This window comes from Staurois parvus, unplaced genomic scaffold (genome assembly GCF_062004578.1).
Source record: "Staurois parvus isolate SC_StPar_1 unplaced genomic scaffold, SC_StPar_1.0 ptg000472l, whole genome shotgun sequence".
Classification (NCBI taxonomy): domain Eukaryota; kingdom Metazoa; phylum Chordata; class Amphibia; order Anura; family Ranidae; genus Staurois; species Staurois parvus.
The window spans coordinates 2,192,645-2,202,925 of NW_028318268.1; positions in this window are offsets into that span (position 1 = coordinate 2,192,645).

A 10,281-nucleotide genomic window follows, 5' to 3' on the forward strand; every position below is an offset into this window, starting at 1 on the left:
GGAGATTACATTTCTTTTCCTCCAGACGTAAAGAGTGCCCCCTTGTCCTCTGTGATGACCTCAGGGTGAATAGCTCTACACCGAGTTCACTATATGAACCACTGATGTATTAAAGCAGAACTTCACTTTCTTAATCAACATGGCCTATTTGTAGTCCTTATACTACTGTCATTAGTAAATAGATAGGAAAGTATATCATATTTACTTGTTTTTAACTTTTTTTAGTTACTTCCTGGTTTCCATGCCTAGGCTAATGACGTCATACATCCCAGGAGTTCTCAGGAGGGGAGGAGGTTTTCTCAGCTAAGCACACCCTGCTGCCTGCATTCCTGAGCTAAGGGCAGATGAATTCCTGGGAGTAAATTCCACATGAACCATCTGCTCTTACTCAAGATAGTCCAGAAATGCTGGGGGGGGGATATTTTTCAAACTGATTTCTCAGAAAAATAAAGGATGGAGACATGGATGGAGGAGTTTGTTTTGTATATGAAAAATGAATTATATAGTTAATTAACCACTTCCTTGCCGCCCTATAGCAGAAATACGGCTACAGGGCAGCCCGGGTGTGCAAAATCACATATATATACATGATTTTGCCGTTCTGGGTAGGAGGTGCACGTGCACCCTATTCATGGCCTAGGCTGTCAATCCCAGCCGGAGATTCCCCACCAGCACCCGGCGATCTCCGAGGATTTCCAATGGGGGAGAGAACTGTATGTAAACAATACAGATCTCTCCCCTGTCAGATTCTGCACACTGATTTGTATGTCTCTGCATAGCAGTGTGCTTAAGCAATAAAACAGCACACAGTTAACACTTTGATCACCCCTCATGTTAACTCCTTCCTGCCCAGTGCCATCAGTACAGTGTCAGTGCTTTATTTAGCACTGATCACTGTATTGGTGTCACTGGGGATGTCAGTGGCAGTTAGTCAGAATGCCCCCAGTGTCAGAATGCTCGCCACAGTAGGTCGCTGATCACCGCCATTACTATTAAAAAAAAAAAAACATTCCAGTATATATACCGCCATTTGTAGAAGCTATAACTTTCACGTAAACCAATTAATTTACACGTATTGGGATTTTTTTTTAGCAAAGACATGTCGCAGAATACATTTTGGCCTAAAATTATGCCGAAATTTGATTTTTAAAATTTTTTTTCTGGACATGTTTTATAGCAAAAAGTCAAAAATATTGTTTTTTTCCCAAATTTTCAGTCTTTTTTTGTTTATAGCGCAAATAATGAAAAATGCACAGGTGATCAAATACCACCAAAATAAAGCTCTATTTGTGGGAAAAAAGGACATAAATGTCATTTAGGTGCAGCGTTGCATGACCACGCAATTGTCAGTTACACTAACTCAGCGCTGTATTGCAAAAAATGGCCTGGTCAGGAAGGGGGGTAAATTCTCTGGAGGGTAAGTGGTTAAGTAATAGTTTTTGGTTTGTGGTGCTCAGATTTAGCGTTGTTCCACTTTATCAAATCCAACTTTTTTTAATGAAAAAAAAAATAAGCAAAGGACCTGCAGCTAAATGTATTGCTCATTCAAAAAATAAAAATGACAGCAATAAGCAATACATATTTAGACCAATGTGCTGCAACCCTTTGGGTTTTTTTTTTCTTTATTTTGATGGTCACCAGGGACACCCCTGGCTGCATGCATAGACTGTAATTCCACACCATTGGTGCAGTTCATCTTTGTAGGTATGGTTTTTTTTGTTTTTTTTAAGAATTGCAGAGTTCTTGGTCCTGTGAAGTCACATGTACATTCATTCTGTGTGAGTAGGTGCAAAAATGAATATTAGGCTATTTACTCTCCGGGCCGAATGATGTTCTTCATACAGAATAGTGTGAATCAGAAAAATACCGCATTATGGCAAATAGATGGCGCTGACAATCCTAGGCTCCGTATCCGCCACCCCTCTCTGCCAATCCCTCCACTGGCGTCCGATTGCCCAATGCATAAAATTCAAATTATTACCATTGACGTACAAAGCTGTTCATAACGCTGCCCCAAACTACATCACCGACCTGATATCCATCTACCACCCAAAACGTACTCTCTGCTCCTCACAAGACCTCCTACTCTCTAGTTCCCTGGTCTCCTCCTCCCATGCCCGTCTCCAGGATTTCTCCAGGGCTTCCCCCATCCTCTGGAACTCCCTACCCCAATCCATCAGACTGTCACCTACCCTCCTCAGCTTTAGACGCACCCTGAAAACCCATCTCTTCAGAGAAGCCTACCCCGCCCTCACCTAACTGCTGATCTCCTCCGCTCTCCCCACCACTCCATCCCCCACAGCTATTTCCTCCTGTACCACTCTCCCCTCCCTCCTAGATTGTAAGCTCCAAGGAGCAGGGCCCTCAAACCCCTCGTGTATTATATTGTATTGTTTTGTACTGTCTCGTGTACTGTTCCCCATTATAATGTACAGCACTGAGCAAACCGTTGGCGCTGTATAAATACTGTGTAATAATAATAATAGTAGGAAATAAATACATCTTTACTATGATCCTCTGCTCCATCTAGTGACCATAATGCAGTCTACTCTAACATTTGACCACAAAGTCTGCCTTGGCTGATAATCCTACTTAGGTTGCTCTATAGTTATGTACTTCTTCCTCTTTGGGTGAAAACTGTCCATCTGCTTATGCAGGCCATACATGGGTCAAATTTCGGAAAGATTTTTCGTCCGAAAATCGAAAACGTCATTCGCTCGGTAATCCAATGATGCCATCGATGATTTTGAAAATCGGCCGACCAAGTCATAAAGTTCACCCAATATATCAGGTGAAACTTCTGCTCCTTCCAGGTCACAGCTCATGCACATATTCTTTTCGGAAAAACAATCGTACGATTTGACCATCATTGAGTCAAAAATCGGTTGTTTTTCACAAATTTTTCAACCGAAAAGGGGAGGAACCACGAAAATCGTCCGGTGCCATTGACCCACTAACAGAGCGAAAATCAGCCGAGTATTCTTAGGTCCGATTTTCGGATGAAAAATCGGTCGAATTTCGACCCGTGTATGGCCGACATTAGTTCAGCACATGTCAGCATAACCTTCTTGCTCTCAGACTACACTTGCTCAGCCTTTTTATGTTGTAAATCCATCTATCAGTTTAGCCATTTCTAAAACCCCCACACCAACTGTCTGATGGTTAAAGTGTTACTAAACCCAGAACCCTGCATCCACTATACCTGGTCTCCCACAGTACATACAACATGGAAATGCAATTATTTTTAGTAAATTTAAACTGCTAAATACCTTTTCTTACCAGCAGTATGAGCATTGGCTAAAGCTTGTAGGAGGAGTTTTCATTCCTCTGACTGTCCTATGAGGCTGCATGACCCCTGACCCTCTGTCTGGGCAGTGCTGATTGACCCTGTGCTGATCACATGCACCCTCCTGAAAAAAAGAAAAAACTCTCTCCTAGAGAAAAAAAAACTCCATAGCAATACACACTAAACTGAGCATGTGCAGAGTGTCTTCTATTGCTCTGTACTATCAAGAGATGGATTGGAGACAGTAGAAGAAGGGGAGGATCAGAGAAGGCAGGATCAAGCAGCCTTTTTACACAATGCGGAGAATTAGCCCCTTAGGTTCCACAGTGAGTATAACAAGCTGCTTTACTGCATATACAGACTGATTTTACTGTTGTGGGTTTAGGAACGCTTTACACACCTGAATACCAGCCTGTAGTTCCCCTTCATTACCAGGCTATTTTCAGTTTTCAGTGCTATGATAGTTTGACCGACAATTACTGCATCATGCAACGCTGTACCCAATTATATCACTTTTGTGAGACAGAGCTTTCTTTTGGTGGTATTTAATAACTGCTGAGGTTTTTATTATAAATAGAAGAAAAACTGTTTGCCTTACTCTCTCTTAAAGAATATGTAAACCCAGCATTTCATAATCCTGATATATGCCTGATGTACAGTGTACTTGCATGAAAAAGTCTCCTGTTCTCTTTGTGTGAAATCCCTGGTGTTCCTGCCAGTACCCTATTAAAAACTGACCACACTAGGCTGAGAGCACAGCATGGTCAGTTTTCTGGCTGTGCTGGGAACTCATCCTGCTCTCCACTAATGATCAAACTTTCTGCAAATGCACCCCCATGCACAAACATTCACTGGGAAGATCAGTGTATTTTGGTTCTCCTCCCCCACCTCTCTATGCAGCTGAGAACAGAGGGAATGTTATCACTTATAAAAAAGGGAGAAAAAAGGTGTTTTTCATGTTTTTTTTGTCCTTTCAGTCCCAAATCCAATCACTGTCCAAATCTTGTAGACTTCACCTCCGCTACATCTCCAAGATACACCCGTTCTTAACCTCAGAATCCACTAAGCAACGTATTCACTCCCTGCTTATCTCTCGCCTTGACTATTGTAACGCCCTCCTCATTGGCCGACCTCATCGCAGGCTATCCCCTCTTCAGTCTGTCATGAATGCTGCTGCCAGACTCATCCACCTTACTAACCGTTCCATATCTGCCACCCCTCTCTGCCAATCCCTCCACTGGCTTCCCATCACCCCAACCGATAAAATTCAAAACATTAACAATAACCTATAAAGCCATTTATAACTCTGCCTCAAATTACATCACCGATCTTGTCTCCAAACATCACCCAACCGTACTCTCTGCTCCTTGCAAGGCTCCTACTCTCTAGCTCCCTTGTCTCCTCCTCCCATACTCGTCTCCAGGACTTCTCCAGAGCTTCCCCCATCCTCTGGAACTCTCTACCCCAATTTATCAGACTATCGCCTACTCTGCTCACTTTTAGGCGATCTCTGAAAACCTATCTCTTCAGGGAAGCCTATCCTGCCCTCAGATAATAATGGAATCTTCTATTCCTCCTACCAGTCCAACCCCCACAGTTACTACCTTTTGTACCACCAGCCCCTCCTTTCTAGATTGTAAGCTCCAAGGATCAGGCCCTCCTATCCCTGTTGTATTGAACTGTATCATTGCTGTATTGTCTCCCGTTATATTGTAAAGCGCTGAGCAAACTGTTGGCGCTATATAAATCCTGTATAATAATAATATAATAATATCCATACACAAATGTTTTGCCTTTCATTTCTATTTTAAACTGAACAGGATTTTTACCAGGTGAGGGTTTACATATACTTTGAAATAAAAATAGTAAATAGAATAGAAACAGAATAGTATGTACACCCCCATGATGACCCTTCTTTTGGAAAGCAGACACCCCAAGGTGATCTCCTATTTTGTCACATTTTTTGGAAATGATGAGACATGCCAGTACTGAGGGGGTTAAACACAGAGCAGTGGCGTCCCTAGGTGGGTGCGGGGTGTGCGGGCCGCTCTGGGTGACACCTATCGCACCATCATAGGGGGGTGACACCAAAATGAAAAAATTTAATTTTGACAGAGCAAAAATTATATTTGGGCCAGACCCTCTCCATGTGCTTTGCAAGGCAGTGGCGCCAAATTCTGGATTGATTAGACAAAACAAATATTAAGCGGGATTAAGGAACAGGAAGGAACTGCGCATGTGATCGAATCTAACACCCAGACAACAAATGGCAAAGAACTTAAATGCCCAAGTCATGTGATCATCGGAGCCAATCAGCTTCAGTGAAGAACTTCGACCTCGGACAAGCGTGTGACCAGAATTGAAATTCGTAGGATAGAAGCAAAGAGTTTTTACTAAAAAAGGGCTTATATTGGACAATTCTGTATGGTCTGGCAGACTCTGGTACAGGAGGACTCGGAGGAGATCCATGGAGAAGTCTGGAGGGGTGACACCATAGTTTTACCACACTGGGTGACACCAACCCTATTGACCCTATTGGCGCAGAGTTTGGGAATGGTGCACATTAATGTACAGATCATATACAGAGGAAGGAGTTAAAGGGGTTAATGTACTGGTCGCATACAGTGGCAGGATAGAAGGGGTTAGTGTTCAGATGGGCAGGATATGGGAGGTGAAGGGTTAACATACAGGTCACATGGGGATAATAATGAAGATGGCATGTGTAGGAGAGGAGGGGGGCATGAAAGGGTTAAAATAATTGAATTTGTCACTGCAACCAAATGAATGGATCAGCAGCTTCAGCTGCTGATCTTTTCATTTTGTCCCCATTCATAAGCACTGCTCTCTGCTCCCTGTTGTAAGGGGAAAGGGAGGAAACAGCACTGTAAATAGTACCGTGTGATCACTGAGATTACTAATCACAGCGATCACATGGTACCCAGCCCCTTGGATTGGCTTGCCACAGTGTCTATGGACACAGAGCCAGCTCAGGAGTCAGCACGTATAAGTGCCTCCATAGCCAGTGGCTTGCTACAGGGGTACTCCGCAAGGGGGAGAGGCCAGGAATGCCAGCGGGGAGGACCAAAGAAGAGGATGATCGGGACTGCTCTGTGCAAAACCACTGCACAGAACAGTATAACATGTTGAACTGCCACATTAGCCTACTGCCTGTGACTTGCCTGTTCTGGCATGGTCGATCACATGCCAAATATACAGTATGCTTGTGCGCTAAACAGAATGGAAATGGCAAATCTGCTCATATCAGACACCTAGGTCTACTTATAAAAATAAACATTTAACACAGCCCTCATGAATATGTAAATGTTTTGCCTAATATGTGTATTTTTGTTGATGGTCAGCTCCATCTAGTGGCCATAAATTGCTATTGTCCTGATTAAGGTATTTCAAGAAAATACTGCAATATAGTCACTAGATGGAGCTGATGGTAATAAAGAAAATAAAGATATTAGGGAAAATACAACAATTATTCATGACAGCTATGTGAATGCTTGGGACATTCATGTAGCAATTGTTTAAAATAAATGTTCCCCTTAAATGAGTAAGATTTGAACCTTATGTATAAGGGAGCACTCTTTACGTCTGAAGGAAAAGAAATGTAATCTCCAAATACAGAAAGGTTTCTTCACAGTGAGAGCTGTGAAAATGTGGAATAGACTCCCTCAAGAGTTGGTTCTGGCCAGCTCAGTGGATTGTTTCAAAAAAGTCCTGGATTCTTTCTTGGATACACAGAATATAACTGGATATAACATTTATAGGTAAAGGTAATCCAGGGAATATCCAATTGCCTCTCGGGGGGATCAGGAAGGAATTATTACCCCTGCAGGAGCAATTGGATCATGCTTTGCTGGGTTTTTTGCCTTCCTCTGGATCAACTGTGGGTATAGGATTATAATTTTTTTTTTTTATGGTTGAACTGGATGGACTTTTGTCTTTTTTTCAGCCAGACTAACTATGCCAGAATGGTTTGAGTCTCTGACCTGAAACAAACATGTCATTAGCGAAGTCTGAGAGTCTGAACTCCTTAAGACCCTGGACGCACTTGGTGCGACTTGGCATGCGGTGTGCATGCCATGCGACTTGCAAATCGCATGCCACGTGGCACTCTATTGTCCACAACTACAGCGGTCATATCGGTGCGGTTCTGACTTGGTCAGAGCCGCACTGATTTCTAAAATAGTACATGCACTACTTTTAGTGCGATTTGCATATACATCTGTGTCAGATGTCTTTCAAATCGCACTTAAAATCGGCATGTCCCCCGACTTTGAAATCGCGCAACTTCACTGTAAGTCACACGATTTCAAAGTCGGGCTTGATGTGACCGGGGCGGTACTGCACACTTGTCCAAGCTCAGTGCCTGAATAGAAAGTGATGCCAGACCTCCCCCCACCCTCACCTACTCCCTACTTTTCTTTTGACTCTCCTCGTCAGGAACCTGGTGTAGCGAGTGCTCATATCCGTACGCAATCAGAGGAGCAACAGCATAGGAGTTCAACAAGCCGTGCAAGGACAAAAATGCACATGCATGTGCCACAGCACACACAACACAGCCACAGATCCTGGCACCCAGCAAATATTTGCCTATCCTCATTGTTGGATTGTCTTCAGCTCTGAATTCCTGCATTCTGTACCCCTGAAAACCTGCTGACCTTACTACTGACCTGATGATGTCTGAAGCTTCTCTTCAGGTTCCCCTGTTATGTTTGTTCCATGTTACCAACCCTGTCCTGGACTTGTGACTACGATTCGGCCTGCTGATTTTATATCTCGCTGCCAGCATGCTGCTGACCCCTGCCTGGTTCTGACCTGGATTCTGATCGTGATTCTGTACCTACCTATTTGGTTGTGACAGAATTTGGATTGTGACCTGACTCCACTCTTCTGTTCATCCAGTCTCTAAGTTCAAGTTCTCTACACCAACGTTCCGGGATTTGTGCCCAGGGGTGGACTGACAACTCATGGGGCCCCTGGGCAATAGGGGATCATGGGGCCCCTGTGTCCTTGCCCAGACTCAAAAAAGCCTATGAAAAAAGTACCAGGGGCATCTCATGGGGCCCCCTTCTGACCCCGGGCCCCCGGGCAGTGCCCGAGTTTCCAAATGGTCAGTCCACCTCTGCTTGCGCCCTTCCCCTGCAGTAGCAGTCCCTGTCTCCAACATCAGAAGTGCTTGGATGGAAACTGGGCAAGAGGCCACCTTCAGCATCTTGGGTTCCTCAGTCAGGTACTTGACAAATCCTCTGGAGGGCAAGTGGTTAAAGTGTTATTAAACCCACAACAGTAAAATCAGTCTGTATATGCAGTAAAACATGCTTGTTATACTCACTGTGGAACCTAAGGGGTTAATCCTCCACGTTGTGTAAAAAGGATGTTTGATCCTGACTTCTCTGATCCTCCTCTTCTTCTGCTGTCCCCAATCCATCCTTTGATAGAACAGAGCCTTTGCAAGCTGCATATGCTCAGTTTGGTGTGTATTGCTAGAGTGGGTTTTTTTTTCTTGTGAGAGTGCATGTGATCAGCACAGGGCCAATCAGTGCTGTCCAGACAAAGAGTCAGGGGTCCTGTAGCCTCATAGGATAATCAGGAGAGAATGAAAACTCCTACAAGCTTTAACCAGTGCTCTGCTGGACACTGCTAGAAGTCACAAGACTGCTCTAACTGCTGATGAGAAAAGGTATTTACCAGTTTATATTTATTAATATAATTACACTTCCATATTCTTTGTATTGTGGAAGATGAGATATAGTGAATGCAGGGTCCTGGGTTTAGTAACAGTTTAAAAAGCTTTCGTAAAAGAAAGCTGGTTTTATTCAGGATCAGAAAATAAACAAAAAACGAAGTACCTTCAAAAACTAATCAAGTTAGCAGTAGTAGTCCCCTTGTTTCTAAAGTGTTCCTAAACCCACAACAGCAAAATCAGTCTGTATATGCAGTAAAGCATGCTTGAAATCCTGTGGAGCTTAAGGTGTTATTCCTCTGCATTGTGTAAAAAAGATGTTTGAGCCTGTCTTCTCTGATCCTCCCCTTCTTCTACTTTCCCCAATCCATCTGCTGACAGAGCCTTGGGGCAAGCTGCACATGTTCAGTTTGGTGCAGGGGCGGACTGACCATTTGGAAACTCGGGTCTGTAGGGGGCCCCATGAGATATCCCTGGTACCTTTTTCATAGGCTTTTTTGAGTTTGGGCAAGGACACAGGGGCCCCATGATCCCCTATTGCCGGGGGCCCCATGAGTTGTCAGTCCGCCCCTGGTTTGGTTTGTATTGCTAGAGAGTTTTTTCTTTTTTCAGGAGGGTGCATGTGATCAACGCTGTCCAGACAGAGGGTCAGGAATCCTGCAGTCTCATAGGACAGTGAGAGAAAAATGAAAACTCCTCCTACAAGCTTTAACCAGTGCTCAGCTGAACACTGATTGAAGTCACAAGACTGCTCTAACTGCTGATGAGAAAAGGTATTTATATAAAATATATATATATAATAAAGTGCAATAACCAAATTAATATGGAAAGATAAATAATAATAAAACTGTGCAAATAATATGTTATAATCACTACACTTATGCAACCTAAAGTGGTGATTAGAACTATATACTGCTTATCCTTAGCTTAGATAACATATAATCGTCCCAATCTGTTTATACAGATATATGGAAAGTATATTGCTGTTGAGGTAGACTGTGATGTTACTTTCCTTCCACTAGATGGCCTCCCAGTTCCTTCTGGGTTGTGAGGGCTGGATGGATGGATATAGATATCTCCCCTCCTGTTGTTTGGGGTCTATCTCCTATCTCCTCTTCTTCCCTTTTACTCCTCCGATTTAGGCCAAAAAGAAAGATTCCCACATGGTGCTTTATCCTTTATAAAAGGTTTTAATGCGTCTCCAGAAAAATGCAAACTCACATTCCACAGAGCAATACAGAGCGTTTTTTTAAAATGTGTGCCCTCGCACAAAGACAGTACTCGCCGTTCCGCTGATAGT